The following is a 25,370-nucleotide window of genomic DNA, read 5'->3' as shown; positions in this document are numbered from 1 at the left end:
TAAGTTCTGCTAGGAGTGAGACAACCGAGCTCTTGCTTTGTCAGCACATTTTAGCAAGGCTGCAAACGCTCCGTCGGGGGGGGGGAGGGATGTTCGTGAGGGCGTTAGAGGAGAGTTAGCGGCGGCCTCACGTTCAGACAGACAGAAAATGACACGTCCACGCTTCCCTTGCTCTGAGATGCACGGTTGACAGTTTCAGCAGCTCGCTGCGGCGAGCGACGACCACGCGCTGTTTGAAGTCGCGCCCTGCCCCCGTGGGAATGACACCAGTGGATCGTGGTTTCAGATCCAGAACGCTGCTCGCTGTCTGTCGCCCACATCATGAGGACGTTCTATCCGCTGCATCGGCCAATCAGAAGCTACATCCCGAACGTCCCTTCATGCTTCGTCTTCCAGAGCAAGAAGCCTCATCGATCTCTGGCTGTTGTAGAAGCTACCTGTAGAACCCCCCGCCTGTCTCTCCACCCCCCCAGCCATTCGTCTTCAGCCTGGCGGGGTGGCAGTAACGGTATTAGGCTGAGAATGAAGGTCGCGTTTGGGCGATTAGAGACGCGAGGACTTCCTGTTGTGTCTGCGCTCCGAGGGGTTAATGTCCACAGGCTTTGTCCCGGTTAAAGACGCTGTCTGATGGCTTTGAAGTGTTGGACGCCATTCTCTCTAATGTGCAGCGTCCAAACCACCCCACCCCTGAGAAGCCCCCGCCGCTGCTCGTGCTCCAGCTGAAGGGGGGGGGGGGGGGTGGGTATAGGCCAATGTTCTGGCCGCCAGCTATGTCCGCGCTGTGGACGGGACATCAGCTGGCGGCCGACCTCTTTCTCTGTTTGGGGGGGCGACGCAGAACTTTGACCTGTTTACACGGTCGGGTGTTTTTCAGCGACCGGCTGCTGCTGCCTTTTTGATTTCCGCGCGTCCCATTTTCACCTTCATCATCATCATCAGTTCAGAATGTGTCCTCTGTTCAATGATGAAACGCCCGCGCAGTCGGTCCAATCACCTCAGCGCCGTCCCGGGGTATCGAGGCAATAACTTTGATCCCTCAGGTTGTGTTTTTAGACAACTTTATAAGAAGTAATCAATCCAATAAAATAGCAGAAGTTCGATGAGAAGGAACGGAACCGCCAGCGAGAGCAGGAAAGGGAGAAGTTCATGGCCGAGTAGCCAGCCGGCGTCTGCTCCGGCTGCTCCAGATTTTCCAGCGCTGTTTTCCGGGCCCCCTTCGGGCGGGCCCCTTCCGTCCGGGCCCCCTTTCGCCCGGGCCCCCTTTCGCCCGGGCCCCCTTTCGCCCGGGCCCCTTCTGCCCGGGCCCCTTCCGTCCGGGCCCCTTCCGCCCGGGCCCCCTTCCATCCGGGCCCCCTTCCGTCCGGGCCCCTTCCGTCCGGGCCCCTTCCGCCCGGGCCCCTTCCGCCCGGGCCCCCTTCCGTCCGGGCCCCCTTCCGTCCGGGCCCCTTCCGCCCGGGCCCCCTTCCTTCCGGGCCCCCTTTCGCCCGGGCCCCTTCCGTCCGGGCCCCTTCCGTCCGGGCCCCCTTTCCCCCGGCCCCTTTCGCCCGGGCCCCTTCCGTCCGGGCCCCCTTTCGCCCGGGCCCCCTTTCGCCCGGGCCCCTTCCGTCCGGGCCCCCTTTCGCCCGGGCCCCTTCCGTCCGGGCCCCTTCCGTCCGGGCCCCCTTTCGCCCGGGCCCCCTTTCGCCCGGGCCCCTTCCGTCCGGGCCCCTTCCGTCCGGGCCCCCTTTCGCCCGGGCCCCCTTTCGCCCGGGCCCCTTCCGTCCGGGCCCCCAGCTCTCTGTTCTTGGCTGGATGCTGCTGTGATCTCGCTGACCCTGCTGCCACACAAAGAGGACTCGATGAGGATCTGGTTGTTTCCTTTCGTCGGGGCCCCCTCGGTGCTCAGACTGCTGTGCGTTCGGTTCACATCCCAGGAGAACCTCGAGCAGAACTCGTTGGGGGTATTGTCCCAGAAGGAAGAACCGGGTCCTCCTGGCGTTCTGTGGAAAACAAGCTGCTCCTCGGGCGGGGCGGTTCAGCAGCTTATCGGAGCGCTGTTGTTTTCCAATATTCAGTATTGATGACTGGTTACTGCAGGCGCTCCTGCAACAGTAAGCGTCACTGTTGTCCGAACGGCACCCCCCCGCCCCCCTCACCTATTCAACGGCAAGGGGCACTTCTTCATTCACTCGGATCCCCGTGTCAGGAAGTAGCACTCTGCTAATGCTAATGTTATTAATCTCCTATTGGCTGCACGAAAGTCATTGATTTTAGGGAATCACTGGGAAAAACCCGCCACAGTGGTGTTGGCTTGGGGAACTGCCCCCCCCCCCATCAGTCTCCCCCTCGGCACGCCTGTCCGTGAGAGAGACCCCACTAGGTGCGTTTACATGGACACATTTACCCGGTTAAAATCCTGATCGGAATAAAAATGCTTCATGGACACACCTTAACCGGAATAGTCTAACCCGATCCAGCCTGATCCGGTCACAATTCTATCCCGATGGAGAGGGGTGCTTTATACCGATTTGTGACCCGGTCAGGGCGCATGAAAACACTTATTCCGATGTATCGGTACAAGTCGTCCTTACTGCGCATGTCTGTGACGTCAGCTACACGCGCTGCTGCTATTGCCGGAAGCTAGCTGAAGCAGAGCGAGCGAAAAGCACGGCGGGCGGAAGACAGAACTGGTCGATATCTGAGACAAACATGTTGCCGGAGACATTAAAGGAGGAAACTAAAAGCGCAAACGGGGAAAACGAGCGAAATAACGCTGACGTTTCAGGCAGGAAAGCGCGGAGCGATGATTTGTTCACAGCGGAAGTCGCTACGCTACGCTTCTTCTTCTACCATTTCCGGTGCTTTTGGTCAAACTGCGCATGTCAGAATATTCTGTTCCGATCAAAAGTGTGATGCATGAACACGCAAATCCTAATCGGATCGGATCTTTAGGGTCCATGAACACGCAAATCCTAATCGGATCGGATCTTTAGGGTCCATGAACACGGCGCATCGGATCACAAGTTTACTCTGAACTCTGATCGGAATAAAGACATTTTGTCCGTGTAAACGCACCTAATGCCACGCGACCTTTACCCCCCCAAAGAGTTCTTCAAGCGCAGAAGCCAATCACCTGCTGCTCAACTCCCAGTGGGCAGATGGTGGCAGACGCGCACACACACACGCATACTCACACGCACGCACTCACACACTCTATAATGTACCAAACGGTGCACCCAGATGCGGTTCAGATTTTGTTCAGACTTTGGCAGAGGAGCTGGCAGCATGTCTCGTTGGGACAGCCGTTGTGTGCACGTTTTGTGCCTCTCACTGCCTCATGCCTGTCTCCCACAGTGCCCCCCCCCCCCCCACCACACACACACACTACAGACATTCACGCAGATCCCTCCCCACAATGCCTCCTTAGTCCTCATGAATGCCGAAGCAGACAGGATGGTGTGTGAGTGACGCACACCCGTCAGCGCCGGCGTCCGTGTCTGACACAACATCCATCCCAGAATAACCTGGCAGTAATGAGCGATGTGGGGGGCTTTAATGTCCTCCCATCAGAGAGGGACGCTGCCAGATGTTTGGAACCCGTGATCGAAGTGAGCTTATTGGTTCTCGTCTTTCTGTTGGCCTTTGGTTGGCCTTTGGTGCCCCCCCCCCCCCCAGCCCGAATGGTTGGGGGTAGCGGGCTTCACACTGCCCTGGCCCCCACCATGGGGAAGGGCAGCATTGTTGCCATGGCGATGGTGTGGGCTGCCGTCCGCTGGCTAGCTATTGTAGCCTCTTTTGTTGTGGGTATCGGCTGTGGATCTGTGATCGTGGCTCAAATCGGGGGTGGTGAAGTCGCCCCACCTCCCCCGCCGTGGACTGATCGCTGGTCCCAAGGTGCCTGACTCATGGACCAGCGCTCATTGTTGCCCCCCCACCCCCCCATTTCTCCTCGAAGCATCATGGGGTCCCACAGAAACACTTTGGTGAAAAGCACGTTGTGATTGTTGTGTAGCATTTAGCAGCGTTGTGTTTTTGGATTAATCAACGTTTCCACAGGCAGGAAGTGATCGTAAGCCATTCCAGGGGCGCCGCCTGAACTCAACGGGGGGAGGGGCGTCCATCAGCTCACTCCTGCTGTCACGGTAACACGGAGGAGGGTCGTTATCTTTTTGAAAGATATAAAGGTCATGGAACAGAAGTGTGCTGGTCCAAACAGCCAGCCAATCACGCTCGAGAATAATCCTTGATTAAAGAGAAATAAAGCTGAAGATCTGAAGTTTGAGGAGGAGGATTATGAACCGATGAGTTTCAGCGCTGTGGGAGGAGCCAGCGCCCCTCCTATCCGACCTTTGACCCCAAGTGGAGGCAACAAATGGCTCTGGTGTGCCGTCTGCTCGTCTTCATCTTAGTCCAGGACTGATCAGACCGGATGATCAGGTCCTATTGGTCCTGATCGGTGATTCTACAAATCGTGGGGGGTTCAGGACTGGTTCCAGTGGGAGACCGGAGAACGGGGTCAAACTGGGTCCGTCACTTAGTGGTGTGGCGAGCTAGAAACGTGTGTGTGTGTTCCAGCACACCGCTAAGACGCTAACTCCAGTGCAAACCAAGGCTTGTACTGGAGTTAGCGTCCTTCGTCTGGACTTCCCAGGTCAGTCCTATTGTCCAGCCCCCCCCCCCCCCAGCACCACACCGGGGTCCCATTCAATGCTAAAAATAACATGGTGCAGAAAGATGAACCCTCCGCCACCCCTCTTCATCCTTTCACATCCCAAACCACCACCCCCCATTTTCCTGCTTTACTCTGAAGGACCGATCTAAACATGCCCCCCCCACACAGACACTTTACACCTACAGAGCAGACAATAGGCCTCTTGAAGCCCTCAGCTTATAATTAATGTAATTGTAGAGCTCTCGGACAGTAATGTGTGCCCTGTGGAACGCCTCCGACCCTCACTGAACACAAAGACCTTCTTCTCAGCGTCAGGCTTCAAAGAGTCCAAGGAAGCCGCTGCCGTTTCTCCGTGGCCACATTTACACGCGGGCTTTGAGGCGGGACAGGTCCGCCTTTATGTTCTTTATAAAAAGTGGAGGTGTAAGGGAGGTCTGTTTCGACCACCTCTGCGTGGACGGCGGGAGGGGGGCGTGACAACATTTTATAAGACCTGGAAAGCAGCTATTAGCTATTAGCCATTAGCCAATAGCTCAAAAAAGAAAAGGAAAAATTTCCCGATATGTAGAAGCAAACAAAAAAATAGTTTAAGCATAAGGCATCGTAGAGAGAGAGAGCGTGTGCGTGTGCAGAGGGGGGGTAGGGAAGGTCAGACAAGCGGACTTATCCCATGTGACCTCGAGCCTTCTCACTGGGCTCATCGGTCTGTCCTGTTTAATTATCTTCACACACCTTTGACCGCTGTCTGTCTTCATTACTTTATGCAGGATTCATATATGTGGTGTGTGTGAGTGTGTGTTAGTCAGTTTCCCACATGCATTCCGACAGTGTAAGAAGTCGTCTCTCGAGGCTTCTTCCTGCCACCACGTGCCTCTCCGTCCATTTCATGTCCTCCGAGTCACTTTATCTCACAGTTTAGCTCTAATCCATTTTTTTTTACCGTATTTTCATGACCTTATGACGCACCTGCTGATTCGCCGCAGTCTCATTAACAGCTGATTTTTCAGTATTTTAAACATACAAAGGGCGCGCGGATCAAAAGGCGCCGGCATGATAGGTGCGCAAAATAAAGCAGGAGCAAAACTGAGCTTGGTACTCACATCTTTAATCGTCATCAATCAAACAAGCATACTGGTGCGCGTTTTAAGAAATAGAGCCGGAGCAAAACAGAGTCATTAATCAAACCCATCAAAGTCCTCATCCTCTGTTTCTGTAGTGAACAGCTGCGCTAGATCTCCGTCAAACATGCCGGCCTCTTTCTTCATTGTCAGTCACTTTCCGTGCCGTGCGGCGGCGCCTCGGAAATGATGCAAACAACAATGCTAGCAGACAGTTAGCCGAAGCAGCTACAATCCAGTCACACGGTGGCGCTGCGCTGCCTTCCACTCTGAGTGGAACTGTGTTCTCCGTCTGTCGTCCAGCGCTCCCACGCAGCTCGCAGTTTAACGTTGAACGGTTGGAGTTCTTTGGTTAATCCACCGGGGATGACGATGATAAGCTAGCTTGCTAGTTAGCCCGTTAGCGCGTTAGCTTGCTTCACTCCGGTTTAGACCGTATCGGTGAGATCAGCGCGCACGGAGTCGCCGATCGCAGGAGCCGAGTTGCTGCAGGTCTTCTTCTTGCTTCCTCCTCTTCCTCCATGGATTCATTAATGCTGGATTCTCTCTCCGCTGCTCTGTTCCCGTGTTCTGCTGCGGGACCGACAGCCTCGGCAGCCACTTCCGTCAACACGCCATAATAGTTTACTGTGGTGAAGCGCGTCGGAGCGTATCACTCCGCCAGGCGCATGACTGAGTCCGCCTTACAACAACAAATAGGCCGCGCGGACCAATGGACGCGCTGCACATTTTGAAAAAAATCTAAGACTTTTAGGCGCGTCCTATGGGTGTGAAAATACGGTACTTTGGAAAAGCGAAGTCCTCAAGTGGATTAGAACCCAGGACCGTAGCTGTCTGAAACCAATAACCCATTTTACTCAACATTGCAGTGTTTGGCCTGCTGGACAGAGCTGATAGAGATCACACACACACACACACACACATATGTGGGGTTATGTCTCCGTCTTTGGCTCCTTCTTTCTACCTGCCGTGTTTCCTTGAGCAGCCCTCCTCTACCTCAACCACGTCCTCTCATTGCTTTCACTGACAGTGCCAAAGCTATCTGGCTCAGGAAGTGCTATGAAACATCAGATTGCACTTCCAGTAGCAATCATTACCCCCCCCCCCCCCCCCACGGCTGAACCTCCAAACCCGCCTGTTCGTTCCAGTGTAAGAAGGGCTTCTGCTCAGGAACACTTGTTCTTGATGACCCTTAGACTTTCTAGCCAGGTCTTTGAGGTGGCTCCAATCACAAAGGGAGTTATATTTGCGAATCCTTCACGTGTCTGCTGCTTTTTGAAGAATGACCCAGAGGCGGCAGATCAAGGAGAAGATGGGTCCCACAAGCCTTGAAGGCTGGAAGAGATTAGTGCTGAGCAAGTGGCTATTGGTAGAAGTACGACCAAAGGTCCATCTGAAATCCATTTCCTTTAGAGAGCGTGGTCCACGAGTCTTGGAAGAGTTCAATGTGAGGGACGAACAGTTGGTCACCAGCCCAAACACGTTTGATTGCTGGGGAACGAGACACAACAGTCATCTAACTCTATCTTTTGTGCGTCTCCACCCCAAACAGTCGGAGCAAGTCACCGGACATTAGCTGTAAGCAGATTAGCATCCAGTCTTGTCTTTTTCCCGTTCTGCTAAGCAAAGCAGCAAACAACAAGAACAAAGAGGAGATCAATTGAACCGCGGTATCAATTATTGAGGATACATCTACTTTTGCGTCCCAAAATAGCACATTAATGAGTTGATCAGAGTATTAGCTGGACTCGAGTCCCTTCAGGAAGCGTTCTGGGTCTCAGCAGAGGTAGCGGCCGTGCAGCTGCTCTGCAGAGCCTCACAACAAGCTCGACTTCCTGCTCTGCACTCGATGCCGACATTGAAAAGCACCAGGCCTGAAAGGGATAGTCGGATGTCTCTGCCGTTCCCCTTTACCACAAGCAGTAATACAATGATGGATCCCGATGCGGATTGAAGCAGAAGTAAAGGGATGACCTCACGGCCACCTAATCGCCACCCGGGGAGACGCTGGCGGGTAATGTGTCCATTAGCCCTCCCTTCGGAGGAGAATCCAAACGGTCTGAAAGAGAGATGAGACGGGGAGCAGGAAGCGGCGGTCTCTACTCTCTCTCCGCGTTGCTCTGGCTGATCTCAATCTGGCCTTTGTGTAGCTGCTTCTGCAGCCTTGATCATTTGACACTGATATTTGATCGCTGCTCTCGATTGTGGCTCCGAACACAAGTTAAGCCGGAATAAAAACTATTTGACTCAATCTGTGCCACTGATGAGCCAAGGACATAAGCACAGGTTATAATTCATCCTTTTTGACTTGTTCTCCTTGCTGATAAAAGAACTACTACCACCTCCAGAACCACAACAAGCCTGATGCGTTTGAACTACAGTAAAACTGCTGTTTCATAGTACTGGCAGTATCGGTTGGGTCACATTATCACTGCTGTGCTCCGGTCCCGCCTCCTACCCAGAGTCTTGGTTAGGAGGGCAGCGACCCAACCGATGATCACTCTGAATGTGTGCTGCAGGGGTGGAGCAGGCGTGAGCTTGGACTTCCTGTGGCACCTTCAGGACTTCACCCTTCTTATTAGCATGCTTCGTATAAATACTACTAGCATCTTTCAAACTGGGGAAACCAACCAACCCCCCTAAGTCCTGACCCTCCTGCAAACCGTTTTGCTTCAATGTGGCGTTGCACTGGACTGCACTGGATAGCAGCAAAAACAATGTCCACAACAAACAAAACCATCAGCAGTGGCGACGGTGGGTCGAACTCTCAGTTTCAGCTGAGAGGTACAGACCTCGTTCTCCACACATCTGATCCCTGAGGGGCAGTGGGCGGCCCCTACGGAGCCCAGGCTGGGGTACCCCAAAGACTCTCGTCTGGGGTACTGAGTCTCGAGCCACCGATCTCCCGATAACTCACGTGGACGACTCTCTTACTACCTCATCTGTGTCTCTGTCAACCTTGTTGTAGCTGCTCAGTGTGTATCACACACACACACACACACACACACACACACACTGGGTACGTCATACAAAGTCCCATTCAGAGCGTTAATTAGACGAACCTGAGGTTCACTGACTGGCCGTTCACGACGGAAGGAGCAGCCGAGTTCTCAGAGAGGAAGTGTAAAGGTACTTGTACTTGTTTGTGTCTCAAACCTAAAGCAGACACAATTATTTCACTCTATTCGTAAGAGACAGGAAACCCATCTGTGTTGTAGAGAGAGGGGGGGGGGGGCGGTGGTGATCTCTCTTTCCATATAATGTACATCATTCTAGGTCAGCATCAATCCACACGCCGCTGCTGTGCTTGCTAAGGAAAAGTGGCTTTCTTGGACTACATCAGGCTTCCTGGCTCCTGGGCCGGGCTTTTATTACCGCTGCATCCGAATATGACTCACATTCATGAACACTCACGTATGTGGTAGAGTTGTGTTCACAAAGGGAGTCCTCCTCCGTAAAGTGATCCTGGTTTTTTTTCTTCTTCTCATTCTTCTCTGTGGAAATCGTTGATTTCTCCATGCCGTACTGCAGCGAGAGCCCAGACACACTCACCGTTTAGACTCCGCCTTCGTTCTCGTGTCTTCGTTTTGCCTCGGCTCCACTCGTTTCCGAATTCCGAAAATCTGTTCGACTTCCGAGGCATTTTTTTGTTCGAGAACCGAGGTTCAGTATTTTGAAAGAGTAATCCAAGTTTAAAGATTCAAAACATTGTTGACTTAAGTGATCGACTTCAAGTCTTCTCCCCAACTCTCTTGCAAAAGTAATTATTTATTAGATTTTTGTTGACTTTTTTTGGTCATTTCCTTCATCAATTAATTATTTGTGTAACGTGTTTGCTGGTAGTAGACTTGCTTCATTCTGTGGAAGTGAAAGAACCTACTTGGGACCTAGCTAATCCATAAATACCGTATACAGGGATTACAATTGAACATTTTATGAGATGTTGACATTTTATTACAGTGTTTTTAAGAATAGATGCTGTATTGCATGTTATTTCCTTAAACCTCTTCTATTAAATATTCCTGTTAAAATGAACCAAGAAAAAACTGCTTAATAAGGTGGCATTTAAGTAACAAAACCTGCATCCCGTCATCCAACAATAAAATCAGTATATTGCTCGGGCCGAGCCTCCGCTCTTGTCTGCTCTGTTGCTGATCAACCTGCCAGCGCCTGGCTCGTCTTTCCAGGAAGACAAGATGGCGGCTTGCGCTCGCCTGTCCCACAAAGATTGACATGGAGGTATAAGATGGGCTATCAGTTTCTGAAAGTGACCTTGACTAAACCAGTAGCCAGATCGATTAGTGATAGCCAGACAAGTTTTTGTCAGGAGACCCAGGAGGGACCAGCAAGCCATAGAGGTACACGGCGAAACGGAGAAGCAGTGCTGTCTGCACACACGCAAAGCTTGTGCCTGAGACCAAACTACCTTCGGCACCCCCCCCCACACACTTACGAGCTACTCCTCTGGCTGCTGCCCATGGACCTGACCTTCTGTGAGGCATCCAGTGTGAACAGAGCAATCATCCAGAGCGTTACAACAAGAATAAATCATTCTAATGCTTTATTTTCACTTTTAATACCACAGCCACATGATAACAGCTGTTACTATGGTGACATCTAATATCACTACGTCCATGTCTCTTCTCCTGGGTTGTCCTCTAGTCCTGTCCTTTGCATCGTCCTCCCCAACACCAGCCACTCTCATGTCCTCCCTCACTACGTCCATGTCTCTTCTCCTGGGTCGTCCTCTAGTCCTGTCCTTTGCATCGTCCTCCCCAACACCAGCCACTCTCATGTCCTCCCTCACTACGTCCATGTCTCTTCTCCTGGGTCGTCCTCTTGTCCTGTCCTTTGCATCGTCCTCCCTCACTACGTCCATGTCTCTTCTCCTGGGTCGTCCTCTAGCCCTGTTCCCTGGCAGGTCCATCCTCAGCATCCTTCTACCGATAATATTAGAACTCTACTAGAACTCCTAATAACAATAACAGAAGGAGCATCATAGTGTGTCATTGGTTAATGAGACAGGAGAGACACCATATTTCACTCTTGGCTAAGCTAAGCCAGCAGGTTTATCAGGAGAATTTGGTAAAACCTTTAATGAACAATGCATTAAATCCTGTTGATATGAAATGTCTGAAGCTGCTCAGTGCATTAGTAATCAGTTTGTACTCTGCGTCAAAGGAACCGGAATGTGGAACTGTTGCTTTAATTGGCACTTTACAGGACCAGAAGCGTGTGTGTGTGTGTGTGTGTGTGTGTGTGTGTGGTGGGTTCACGTGGGCCTGACCTGATTCCATCCAAGCATCGTCTGCCTGACCACGACATTCCTCTGTGCGCTCTCTCTCTCTCTCTCTCTCTTGTATATATGCTTTCTCTTTTTCTTTCGTCTTTGTCTTCAGCACAGTGTGCCTCGCTGGCCCACAGTTCACACAAACACTCTCATGCACACAGACATGGTCCCATGGAGGGGGGGGGGGGGGGGGCAGCATGCTGACATCAGTGAAAGCCCTAACCCACCTCTCCAGTGCTGTTATTGCACAGATCACAGAACTGCATGAACTGAAGTGAGTCTTGAGGGTCGAGTTCAGCCTGCAGCAGACGCGTTGAACGGGGCAGAGGGTAAGAGAGCATTTGTCCGTCCGTCCATGTGTGCGGGTCTAATCTTATTGCGGTAATACATTTACATGTAATGTAATTCTTACTTTTGGCATCTGTTGCATGTTTGTATAGCTTTCTCCGCCGAGGCGTGGGTTATGTCATCACCGGCGTTGGTTTGTTTGTTTGTCTATGAGCAAGATAGCGCCTCCTACGGTCACCCTGGTGTTCTGTGTTGTCTGTTTTTTAACGTTAGTTGTGCGTCTGCGTGCTCTTACATCCGTGAAGAGCTTCTAAACTTTAGATCGACTCCCACGGACCTTTTGCCCGTTTTTTTAGTTTCTGCTGCGGAATTAGTCCACGTTTTGGTGAAACGAGTGAGACGCCGGAGAAGAGGAAAGCGTGCCGGCGCTCTCGTCCGACTCCGCAGGCGCGGATCTCGCACGCCCTTACCGGGAATATTCCTCTCCAACGTCCGCTCTCTCAGCAACAAGCTGGACGAGCCGGCGCTGCTGCTGAGGAGAAATAAGGACTTTTCCTCCTCTTGTGTTTTGTGCTTTACGGAGACGTGGCTCAGCGCACAGATCCCGGACAGCGCGCTGCAGCTGGAGGATTTCCACCTCTTACGCGCGGATCGTGACCCGCTGCTCCCCCGTAAGGCCAAAGGCGGCGGACTCTGCTTCTAGATCAACAACGGCTGGTGCTCCGACGTGACTGCGATCCAACACGGTTCTCCTGCTCTGGAATACTTCTTCATTCACTGTAAACCATTCTACTCTCCCCGTGAGTTCGCTTCATTCATCCGGGCAGCTGTTTACATCCCGCCGGCCGACGTGCACGAGGCTCAATGTGCACTCGTGGAAAAGATTTTATGTTTGGAGCGGACTTTCCCTGATTCTCTTGTTATTGTTCTTGGTGACTTTAACAAGGGAAATCTGAGCCAGAAACTTCCCAAATACAGACAGTTTATTAAAGCCCCACCAGAGAGGAGAACACGCTGGACCATTGCTACACGACGGTGGGCGGGGCCTATCGCGCTGTACCACATGCTGCCCTCGGACTATCAGACCACGTGGTCATCCACCTCATCCCAGCATACAGACAGAGACTGAAGCTTGCTAAACCAGTAGCAAGCACAACCAAGATCTGGACTGGTGAGGCTGTTGAGGAGCTCCGCTCGTGTTGAGACGACAGACTGGGACATATTCAGGGCTGCTACGGACAACCTGGACGAGGACACGGACACGGTGACCTCATGGATCAGCTACAATGAGGAGCGCATCGTACCAACGTGCACCAGGGTGAGTTACGCCAACGACAAGCCCTGGTTCACGCCGAAGCTCAGCCAGATCAGACGTGAGAAAGAGGAGCGGAGACAGAGACAGCTACAAGGAGGTGAAGTACAGGTTTAGCAGGGAGCTGAAGAACGCTAAATCAGTATATTCACGCAGACTCCAGCAGCAGTTCTCTGCCAACGACCCTGCAGCAGTTTGGAGGGGGGGGGGGGGCATTACCAACGACAAGCCCAAAGCCCCCCGAGCTCTGAACGACCTGCCGCTTGCCCAGCGCTTAAACATGCACTACTGCCGCTTTGACCAACCAGCCCCCCACACCCCTCCGGACCCTCCAGTCCCCCCCTCCTCCACCCACAACATGGAGGGAAACCCGCCAAATGCCTCCATAGACTCTCCCCCCACCCCCACTGTCCTCTGCATCCAGGAGCAGGATGTGCACAGACAGTTCACAAAGCTGAACCCCCGTAAAGCTGCGGGGCCAGACAATGTTTCCCCCCCCACCCTGAAACATTGTCCCAGTGAGCTGACTCCTGTCTTCACAGACATTTTAACACCTCCCTGGAGTCCTGTCGTGTTCCAGCCTGCTTCAAGTCCTCCACCATTGTCCCTGTCCCCAAGAAGACAAGGATCACAGGACTTAATGACTACAGACCGATAGCGCTGACATCTGTAGTCAGGAAGTCTTTTGAGCGCCTGGTTCTCCACCACCTGAAGACCCTCACCGCCCCCGTCCTGGACCTGCTGCAGTTTGTCTACCGAGCCAACAGGTCTGTAGACGACGCAGTCAATCTGGCCCTCCACTTCATCCTGCAGCATCTGGACTCCCCAGGAACCTACGCCAGGATCCTGTTTGTGGACTTCAGCTCAGCTTTCAACACCGTCCTCCCGGGACTGCTCCAGGACAAGCTGCTCCAGCTCGACGTGCCCGACTCCCTCTGCTGGTGGATCACCGACTTCCTGATGGGCCGGAGGCAGCATGTGGGGCTGGGGTCTACGGTCTCGGACACTCTGACTATCAGCACCGGATCCCCCCAGGGCTGTGTACTTTCCCCCTGGCTCTTCTCCCTGTACACCGACTGCTGCACCTCCAGCCATCAGTCCGTCAAACTGATTAAGTTTGCGGACGACACCACCCTCATCGGGCTCATCTCTGACGGTGGTGAGTCGGCCTACAGGAGGGAGGTGGACCGGCTGGTGTCCTGGTGTAGCAGCAACAACCTGGAGCTGAACAGCCAGAAAACAGTGGAGATGATCGTTGACTTCAGGAAAGCCACAGCCCCACCGCCCCCCCTCTCCCTCACATACTCCCCTACCCCCATCTCCATCGTGGACTCTTTCCGCTTCCTGGGCACCACCATCACCCGGGACCTCAAGTGGGAGCCGACCATCAGCTCCCTCACCAAGAAGGCTCAGCAGAGGATGTACTTCTGTATGTCTCCAGAACTCGGAGGCGTGCAGGTCGGATCACAGCCGACCCGTCTCACCCTGGACACGGATTCTTTGACCCTCTCCCCTCAGTCAGAAGGCTACGGTCCATCCGGACCAGAACCTCCCGCCACAAGAACAGCTTCTTCCCCTCAGCCGTAAGACTCATGAACACTTAACTTTCTGTCCCGGACTCTTGAACATTCATAACCGATAACTTGCACTGTTCCATTTGCACTGCGTGATTACGATAGTTTTACTGCTGCTAATACACATCTGTGTATCCACTCCTGCTGCTGCTGTTTTGTGATGTGTCTGTACTTGTATGTTTTTTGTATTTAGTCATTACTGTTACATGTAGCACGACTTCACAGAGAAACATTCCTAGTCTGTGAACCCTTTAGAACCTTTAGATTTTAATCCAGATCACCATGTGGGGAATGAGCTGCTTGGCGGAGGTCTGCGCTCTCTGAGTTTCTAGTTTGTGTGAACTCCAAGAAAAATAGCTAAAATACCTTGGTGGCAGTTAATGGCAAATCTAATACGTAAAGTGTACACGCAGTCATTATATAGTTTGAAAAGCTGGAGAAGTAACCAGTGTTCATTCATTTGACACGTGTCGCTAGCTAGCATGTAGCGTCAATTGAATCGAATTGTGTAAGGGTCATGAAAGCATATACTGGGGTCATCCCCTCATTATCTTGTGCTGTACACTGTAATTAGAATGACAGGTATATTGTGTGCATTATAGTTCAGCAGTACGGTGCTGTGGGGGGCATTTTACCTGTTAAACTACCAGCAGGGGCTTCACGTGAAGATTGTCCACCAGCATCTTCACCAGAAAGCGTCAGCACTACAGGGGAACAACTCTCGCAGTCTTCACACTATTTGCATGCACTAGTATCCCTAGATTCGGTACAGCATGTGAAGCCCCCCTTCAGTTGGTAGATCAGCTGGCTTTACTGTCAGAGGCTTTTGAATGTTCCCAACAAGGTTAACTTCCAAACTGTCCAACCATCAGAGCGTAGTGAAGACTACCTTGTGCCACCTTGACTGTGGTTCTTTCTTTGCTTTTCTCGTGCGTGTTCGTGCACCTGAACACCGATAGACCTTTAGCTGACCAGTCACTCCGTGGGGCTTCTCTAAATGACGGCCGACATTGGTCAGCGCAGCTCAAAGGGAGTCTTGAGTCATTTTCAGTCCTGGCTCCTCTTTATCATCCTCGGAGTCGAGAGAAAGAGGTTAGCTGTCCCAGAAATGGGACAATCCCTCTCTCTGGCGGGTAAACCCTGCTGGCTTGTGATCCAGGACTGTCTTGAGTCTTGAAAACCGAAATAGGCAATGAGAATTCTGACAAATCATCATGTCATCTTTTCACGGTCATTCACTGGACCCAAAGAATCATTGTTTAAACAGAATTGCGATTCCATTGCACTTTCTGTCAAAGGCCCACCATGGTGGACCTACTTTTATCAGCTGACCTACTTCCCAGGGCGCTCTGGAGTCATATTGGACCCATTAAACTGCTATTCAATGTGCTGGTTTCTAGCAGCCCCGAAAGCCTGGCCCATGGTAGCCGGAGGGGAGAGAGGACAGGCAGCCACTGCTGCGTCTTTAAAAATTCTCTCCAAGCTGCTTTTCAGATTACCCGGCCCTGCAAACTAGGTAATCGCCCCTCTGCACGGAAGGGCTTATATACCCACTGCAAAATGTGCGCAATTCATCTCCAGCACCTCCTCACCCGGCGCTCCTTTAATCAGATTCTTATTTATACTGTTTTGTTCTCACTATGTCGTGAGTGGGTGCTGTTGTTGATTCATGTGTTAATGTCCAACACTTCTGCTTATGGCGGATGCATATGTGAGAGTGGACGTGTGCTAGGTCATGGACGTTTGCGTGGCAGTGCCGTATGTGACGCAAACATGCATTAAACAGAGGGGAGCATTTAGAACGATGCAAATCATGTAGAGATCTACACGTCTCTTGAACTAGGGGTCAGCCAGGAGGAACAGTACAAAGTCTCAATGATTCTCAGTTATCCAGGTCGTTCGTGGTGGATCTCTGCGTTGAACAGCTTGAATGGAAGAAGCGTCTTGGATGAGAGGAGAATTATTTTCCTACAGGATCTACCGTGAGGTCCCTTTCAGCCTCAGGTGTCTACCACCGCCGAAGGAAACTGAGTTTACTTCTAGAAATAGCAATCATAGGTAAGGGATTTTAATCCTTTACCTCCGGATGGTGAGGACACACCCGGTCGTCATTACACACCACCTGCTGGTCAAAGTCGGGCTCTTCGACCGGAGCGCCGGTTCCCGGTAGCGGTGGTGCATTATTACCACCGGGCATAGACGACAATAGCACCGGTGCTACGGTGTTGGAAAGAGGGTTAAAAGTCAAAATATTTTTGGTTGAGAACTTTTAATAGTGAAGGAGAATCAATTGCAAGCCTGCATTTGACAACGTTAGTCTTCATTTATGCTGTTTCTCTGAACTCCAGGTGGCGGCAAACATCCAGACGGGTTGAGCTACGCCAGAGACACGCACAGGTTTGATTTGGCTCGGATAGTCATGCCACAATGGAAATAAGTAGGCAGGGAATAGCAGGCGTTGGGCAACACTTGTACTGACAGAGCCAAGAAGAGTTGTGAGGACGGAGAGTCCCCCCCCCCCTACACCACTCAGCACAAGAGAGGACGCCAACATAAAGCCACATGTTCCACACACAGAGCCAGGAATCCCTGCTTCTTAGGTTATTATAGTGCCTCAACTCCAATGTAGCAAAGATCAGCTATTACTCTGTTTACCTACAAGATGGAAGATGGAGGTCCAGTCAAATGGCACTTTGATGCAGACATGTTCCACAGGCACAGCTTTAAACTGTGTAAAGAGGCTTTTGATGCCTGCAATGATCAGTCATTGATATATTTTGAAACAGCTGTAGGTCGGATCTGTAATTTAGTCCCCCTTTTTGAAGTAACGTGGTTTTGTACTCTCATGAGATAATGAGATGGGGATTATAAAGCAATGGCAGCGTTATAGTCTGATGTCTGGATGTGCTGCCGCAGCAGCTTCCTCTGAGATGAAAAAACATCCTGGAAAAAGTGAGTCTTAGTCGAGCTCAGACAAGTTTTCTGTTCTGATGACAACATCCCCTTCCTCCAATGTTCTTTTCTCTCTGCTCATATGCTTCCCATCAGGCAGCGCCATCTACATGACGTCAGTGTGTGTGTGTGTGTGTGAGCCAGCCAGCGAGCGAGCAAGCTTGGGGAAAGGCAGGAAAACCAGCCCTGCTCTCCAGATGATGCAAGATGAAATGAGGGCAATAAGGAGAACAGGATGAACAACGGAAAGTGCACTAGGTGCGTTTACACGGACAAAATGTCTTTATTCCGATCAGAGTTCAGAGTAAAACTGTGATCCGATGCGCCGTGTTCACGGACCCTAAAGATCCGATCCGATTAGGATCTGCGTGTTCATGGACCCTAAAGATCCGATCCGATTAGGATCTGCGTGTTCATGGACCCTAAAGATCCGATCCGATTAGGATCTGCGTGTTCATGGACCCTAAAAATCCGATCCGATTAGGATTTGCGTGTTCATGGACCCTAAAGATCCGATCCGATTAGGATTTGCGTGTTCATGGACCCTAAAGATCCGATCCGATTAGGATTTGCGTGTTCATGCATCACACTTTTGATCGGAACAGAATATTCTCACATGCGCAGTTTGACCAAAAGCACCGGAAACGGTAGAAGAAGAAGCGTAGCAACTTCCGCTGTAAACAAATCGTTCCGCGCTTTCTGCCTGAAACGTCAGCGTTATTTCGCTCGTTTTCCCCGTTTGCGCTTTTAGTTTCCTCCTTTAATGTCTCCGGAAACATGTTTGTCTCAGATATTGACCAGTTCTGTCTTCCGCCCGCCGTGCTTTTCGCTCGCTCTGCTTCAGCTAGCTTCCGGCAATAGCAGCAGCGCGTGTAGCTGACGTCACAGACATGCGCAGTAAGGACGACTTGTACCGAAACATCGGAATAAGTGTTTTCATGCGCCCTGACCGGGTCACAAATCGGTATAAACCACCCCTCTCCATCGGGATAGAATTGTGACCGGATCAGGCTGGATTGGGTTAGACTATTCCGGTTAAGGTGTGTCCATGAAGCATTTTTATTCCGATCAGGATTTTAACCGGGTTAAATGTGTCCATGTAAACGCACCTAATGTCGCAAAGAGACCCCGATCATCTGGCAACTCGTCCTACTGCTTGTGTGTATCGGAATTTTGTCATATTTGACAGGCTGGAGGTGGATCCCCACACAGTTATTTTTTTCTCTAGATCTTCGAGAACAGACTCCTCTTCCTGTGGAATTCCCCTTGTCCTTCCAGCACCTCCCTCACGATCTATAATGCTTCAAGCTCCTATGGAAGTAGCCCCAACGTTCTGTCACCCTGACCCACAATGACCTCTCCGTGACCTCAGACTCTGGCTGTAAAACGGAGGAGTAGAGTACGACTTGGATTTCAAAGTCAAAATGCATTGTGCCTATGGGGAGGGGTCCGACGCCAACTTTGTCGGACAGCCACAAAATTCTGTACAGACATGCGTCATGTCAGGGCATAAAAAAATATTATTATTGCCACGCCCCCAGACAAACAGGAAGGCGGCCATATTGAATTGAAACTTAAAAACTGTCATTGGAGGACATTTGGGGCAGTCAGGAGTGCAAGAAAACAAAGACATTTGGACGCTTCGCCCTCATTGCCTCATCAGGTGGTGCAGTGAAGGGGAAGCTGTGCCCCCGGAGAACGTCGGTGGGGCTCTGAGACTAGAGTCCACTACAGAAACAATCTAATGATCGATCATTAGATTAACTACTCTGTGAGGGGGGGGGTTCTACTTCATATGTATGATTGTCTCGTGTGTGTGTGTGTGTGTGTGTGTGTGTGTGACTGATGGTGTTCAGAGAGGTGTCTATGCAGTGAAAACACTACAAAAATGTAACTTTGTGTTTTCGTGCGTCGCTCCAATGACAAACTGCTCCGCGTTTCATGTTTTATCTCTGACGCAGCTCTCAAGGTGGTTATAACTAACTAGTGTTTATTTATATTATAACTAAGGTATAACTAATGGAATTACTTACCGTATTTTCACGACCTTATGACGCACCTGCTGATTCGGCGCAGTCTCATTAACGGCTGCTTTTTTGTTATTTTAAACATACAAAGGGCGCGCGGATCAAAAGGCGCGGGCATGATAGGTGCGCGAAATACAGCAGGAGCAAAACTGAGTTTGGTACTCGCATCTTTAATCGTCATCAATCAAAGCCATCAAAGTCCTCATCCTCCGTTTCTGTGGTGAACAGCTGCGCTAGATCTCCATCAAACATGCCGGCCTCTTTCTTCATCGTCAGTCACTTTCCGTGCCGTGCGGCGCCTCGAACAACAGTGCCAGCAGATGATGATGATAAGCTAGTTTGCTAGTTTGCTAGTTAGCTTGCGTCACTTGGGTGTAGACCGTATCGGTGAGATCGGCGTGCACGGAGTCGCAGGTCTCAGGAGCCGAGTTGCTGCAGGTCTTCTTCTTGCTTCCTCCTCTTCCTCCATGGATTCATTAATGCTGGATTCTCTCGCCGCTGCTCTATTCCCGTGTTCTGCTGCGGGACCGACAGCCTCGAGTTGAAACTCCGCTTAGTCAGCACGCCATAATACTATGCTGAAGGACAGCACCGGTACGTATCACAATGTGTGCTACATGCTACAGGTGTTGCCTCATTGTGGTTTAGCAGTCGCTTCACTCAGCTGTTCAGCACGGATTTGTGTGGTAGTTTTGGGAAGAGGAGGTGCAGCATGAGGGGTGCTGTTCTCTCGCAGCAGAGATGTATGGTGAAGGAATAACCTGTCTGTGACGTAATGAGTCAAATCCAAAGTATCCTGTAAACTAATGCACCAATATGGAATCTCTCCAGTGGCAGATGTATGCTGCTGATCTGTAGAGTCAACCTCCTCTCAGCTGGGGAGACCGGACGGGGTGAGAGCCGGGTGCCATGCCCCAGAATGTCTCCATCGCTCAGCTGCCATTCATTTTTAATAGTGTTGTCTGCTTGGCACACAACTCCACCTCAGTGAACAGAAAGGGCAACGACTCCCGAGTAGATGAGAGGAGGAAGAGGAGTTTCCTTCCTTCATCCTGGCCTTCCTCTCCTGTGCTGGGTTCCAGTGGGTGAGCGCCTCCATCACCGTTGGCTGGTAAATGAAAATGAGACCAAACCCAGAACGCTGGAGTTTCAGCACTCTGAGCTCTCCATCTCCTCCTCATCCACCCCTCACCCTCTCACCCTCCCCTCCCCTCTCTTTCTAAATTAAACATTAAAGGGAGAGCCCTAAACTAGGTGCTCTCTCTCCTCCCATCAGCAGCGCTGCCGCAGCGCATTTTCCTTGTTTGAAAGTCGAGGAACGTATTTCACAGCCACTCCAGCCCTCCTTTGCTGTTGCAGACTCCTACTGGAGTGCACTCTTGAGTTTCCAAGTGTGCGAGGGGCGATGAGAAGGTGATGAGTCTCAGAGTCACAAGGACCTGAGAGGAGAGTGAGAGTTAGAGAGTACATCACCATTTTATTTATTTTTCTTTTCTATGCTTATGCTCAGTGCGGTCATTGCATAGAACTTTACTTTCTAAGATGAAGTACTTTTTTGTATTTTTTATCTTTGATTCCTGCACCTCTGAATGAATGAATGAATGCTTTTCATTCATTCATTCATTCTGTCATGGCATCAAAGATCTGGTTCGAAAGACGTCCACTCTGTTCATGGCATCAAAGATCTGGTTCTAAAGACGTTCACTCTGTTCATGGCATCAAAGGTCTGGTTCTAAAGACGTCCACTCTGTTCATGGCATCAAAGATCTGGTTCTAAAGACGTCCACTCTGTTCATGGCATCAAAGATCTGGTTCTAAAGACGTCCACTCTGGTCCTTGTCAGATAACATTCAGGAACAAGATCAGTTTAATTCATTCAAGAGAGCAGATGAAGTGTTTTCACAAACTCTGTCTCTAACGAGCCAACACTTACTGACTAGGCTGTAGTTCTTTGTAGATCTGCTATGACCTGCTACCCAAACAAGTCTTGGCTCATTCTTCATGGACCAAAGGCCTTCAGTGATGGAATAGTCCTGGTTTACCTGCAACAACTGCTTTCTTCCATGGATTCCCATCAGGTGACATTGACAGCCCCTTGAATAATCCAGGACATTTGATGGAACCAAGCCTTTGTAGACAGGAGGTCAGTTTGGGATCATTTTCCTTTGTGGAACATCCAATCTTTGCGGATCCTTGATGGATACCATCAATCAGTGCCACAACACTTGTGAAGCGCTCAGGACAAAATCGGCGTGTGTCGTTGGGTCAGCTCATCGGCCTGTCGGCCGGCGAGGGCCTACAACGCCGCTTGCGGCTTTAATTAGGCCCGAGCGCCTATCCTAGGCGTAAGGGGCTATTGCTTTTGCAACGCAGAAGACGACAAGTTGACGAGCGCAGCTCGTCAACCCTCGGCATCCAACAATGCCATGAGGACGACCAACACACTCATGCACACACACACCGACACTCAACAGCACACACACACCCCGACACTAAACAACACACACGCACACACACAGACATCCACAAACACGAGTTGACAAGCGCAGCGTCTGTGTGTGTCCACAGACGCGTAGCCCTTGTCGAGACCATTCCGAAAATGTATTTTGTGTAATAATTGAGTACCCCGAAAAAAGTTATATTGTTTTTGCAAAAATTCTTTATTCTTCCGCTTCTTCTTTCTTTCTTTGTTCTGCTGTTTAAACGGCAATTTCACCCCTTTCCCAGAATCGAAAACTCACCAAATTTTGAACCAAGCTCAGAACCGGCGAAAAAAAAATTATTTTATGTGTTTCAAAATTGGTCATGAAAAAGTGGCGCGCCAGCGCCACCTACAAAAATTAAAATGCATTGCGCCTATGGGGAGGGGTCCGACGCCCACTTTGTCGGACAGCCACGAAATTCGGTACAGACATGCGTCATGTCAGGGCATAAAAAAATATTATTATGGCCACGCCCCCAGACAAACAAGAAGGCGGTCATATTGGATTGAAACTTAAAAACTGCTGAGTCAGCGTTAACGCTGACGGTGCATTTAAATGAACGCCTCCTCGGGGGTTTCACCAAATGAGCTGAAATTCAGTGTACACCATCTAGAGACTTGGGGCATCAAAAGTTATCCAAATTATTTTTATACATTTCACGGTTTCCGTGCGGCAAAGCTCCAAACTTAAGGTAGAATTTTGAGTGTTTTTGTACACCAAAAATGGATCTCATTTGCACATACATACTCCAATCAAAACCAAATTTTAAACACTTATTAACCCTTCCTACCTGGACACTTTAAAAGTGGAACTTTGACAATCGGCCTTACAGCGCCCCCTACAGAACGATAAGAACAATTTAATGGGAATTTAAAAAATAGTTTGCCAGAAATATTTGAAATTTACCAGAAAATTCCCTCACGTGGTCCTGATCAAAAAACCCAATCGTAACCATCTCGTTGTTTTTTACGGTGTTACTATGGTAATGGCCGAAGTTCCCCATGTTAGTCTATGACGAACGACACGATATTATCCCATTATATTTAAAAATACATATTACCATGGAAACGTCCCAAATTTGTCACATACAATCTAACCCGCATGCCGGTCGGAAAAGTCAATCGTAACCATGTCGTTATATTTACCGTGTTGCCGTGGCAATGATCGGCATCCCCCATGTTAATCAAATGAGTGCGACACAAAACAATCACCAATCTTATGAAAATGACATATTAGTATGGAAACGTCCCAAATTTGCCACATACATTCTCACACACATGCCAGTTGAAAAGGTCAATGACACCCAGTTAGCATTTTTTACGCTGTTGCCATGGCAATAGCCAAAATGTCCCACATGACCCCAATACAGTTAAAGACTGAACTGTGAGCTACTCATGCAGCTCAAATCTAAACACTTGTGAAGCACTCAGGACAAAAGCGGCGTGCGTCGGCGGGTCAGCTCAACGGCCTGTCGGCCGGCGAGGGCCTACAACGCCGCTTGCGGCTTTAATTTATTGTTATTTTGTATCTGTGGTGTAATTTATTTTTAATTTATTGTTATTTTGCATCTGTGGTGTAATTATTTTTATTTTATTGTTATTTTGCATCAATTGAGTAACTTGATATTGGTTTTATTTTTATTTTTATTTGTATTGTTAAATGTCGATGATTTATGTACGAAGGACTTTCAACGGAAACAAAACCGCAAGGGCTTTTTAGAAATGCTCCTCTTAGACAGGATGTTTGACTGTACTTGTACTGTAATACATTCTACTGTGTGACTGTACTTGTACTGTAATACATACTACTGTTTGACTGTACTTGTACTGTAATACATGCTACTGTGTGACTGTACTTGTACTCTAACATTCTATCTAATAAATATATTCATCATCATCATGCTCTACTCGTTGTGGGTTTCCAGTGGCTGAGGCTTTAGCATACTTCTCTCTCGGTCGGGTGTTCTTTTCAGCATCGGCTTCATTTTTCTTCTTCCAGACATTCCGCTGATCCTGTGGTCCTATAAGTTCCAGTTTACTTTCCTGGGAAGAGCAGTTGTCTAAAAGGAGACTTTTAACTAACATTTGGAATATCTTATTTTTCATTGATCCAGTTAAGCTAGACCAATAGTCGATTTTACCACTGAATTTGATATACAGCGGTTAGCAGTTGAATCGTTTCACTTCTGTGATCATTGATCAACAACATGAACATTTATTGAGCAGCTCGTAGCAGGTACTGTCAAGCAGTCCCGCGACAAAAGTATAGAAAAGAAGGGAGGATAAAAGAAAGATGTGGAGAGGGAGGAGGAAGAGAGACGTCTTGCCATGCCTTCTAAGTGTGACCTTCCTCATAAATAGCTCGTATGACCCTTTCCCCCCCTCTCTCATTCCACTGGGAGGAGGGAGAGAAAGCCGAGATGAATTGAAGCAACGCCAGTCTCTCTTTATATAACGAGAGAACATGAGCAGCAGATTACATGGATGCCCCCCCCCCATCTCCTTCCCCCTTCTTAATGCAGCGAACGGTACACCAGAGGTGGTCGTTGTCGACGTGGCGAGCTCTTGCTCAAACCACTTCTGGCTCAAATGGCATTTCACAAAGCTGAGAACGTCCTCACAGCTCGTTTGACTGTTAAACAGAGAACTGTTCAATGACTTGATGCGATGTCTCCATGGGGATAGAACTCTCGGGCTTCACCTGCACCTCAATCAGTTCTTTAGTACTAATGCAATCAAAGTCATGCAACAGCAACATTTGCAGTTTTCCTGGAGGAGTCTCTGAAGGTGTCCCGGTGGACTGTCCTCGCTGCACATACTCCATGCAGCTATAGGAGACTGAGACGTTGACCTAGATACAGCCGCAGCTATAGATGTCCCTGCTGCCTCTGAGTCTCCCACTGTCTCCCCCAAGGCTCTGTCACTCAGTCCGGCCTCCTTTACGCGGCCAAAAACTTTTGTTTTGTTCGTTAAGAATCTCCATGGTGACGGGGTGGTTGTGATGTTTTAGCACTTCAATTTAAAAAACAAACAAAGATAAATATTGCTGATTTAGTGAATTATAGGATGAAAACAAAATGATGTAATTTGTTTTACTCTCTTCGTGTAGCGTCTGGCGACTCCCGTTCCTTGATGCATCTGGATTCAAGTTCAACATCTGCTAAAACGCTGCCCTTTTATTTTTCATTCTCTTTTCTTTTGACACATATAATGGACACGATAGATAATGCTTTACTTTCTGTAAGGCTATAGGCATGGTGGATGAGTTGGGTGGATCCTTATGTTTCTGTATATCTGTGTATAAAAATATTCAATAAATAGACCTCCTTCAAAGAAAATTGCCAACAAATACATTCTGTCAGTCACAAAGAATGACTTGAATCATTCAGACTCATTGAAAGTTTCATCTGTGACGAATGACAAAGACTTCAGAGAACCTGCGCTTGGTTCATGACGGAAGCTAATGCTAACTTCAGCTAGGAAGGTTGTTTATTCCATCCTTACTGTTTGATATTCGAGTAAGCCTTTCCATATTCATGTTCATTAATATTCATCTAGTGCGCATGTTAGTCCTACATATTGAAACACCCACATGACTTTACATGACTTTGCTTCCCTCCAATGCTTCCGCGTTTAAAAGGGGTGGGTGGCTGGGGCACTGGGGGGCGGGATTACC

General features: G+C 49.8%; 1 protein-coding gene across 1 annotated transcript in view; it reads left to right on the top strand.

Annotated features, from left to right (window-relative positions):
- Positions 1-25,370, top strand: part of LOC137901837 (ski oncogene-like) — a 95,797-nt gene that overhangs the window by 1,926 nt on the left and 68,501 nt on the right.

The sequence above is a fragment of the Brachionichthys hirsutus genome, chromosome 2, assembly GCF_040956055.1.
Source record: "Brachionichthys hirsutus isolate HB-005 chromosome 2, CSIRO-AGI_Bhir_v1, whole genome shotgun sequence".
Classification (NCBI taxonomy): domain Eukaryota; kingdom Metazoa; phylum Chordata; class Actinopteri; order Lophiiformes; family Brachionichthyidae; genus Brachionichthys; species Brachionichthys hirsutus.
The sequence above is the reverse complement of the archived record's forward strand: the minus strand, read 5'-3'. Positions and strand labels throughout refer to the sequence as shown.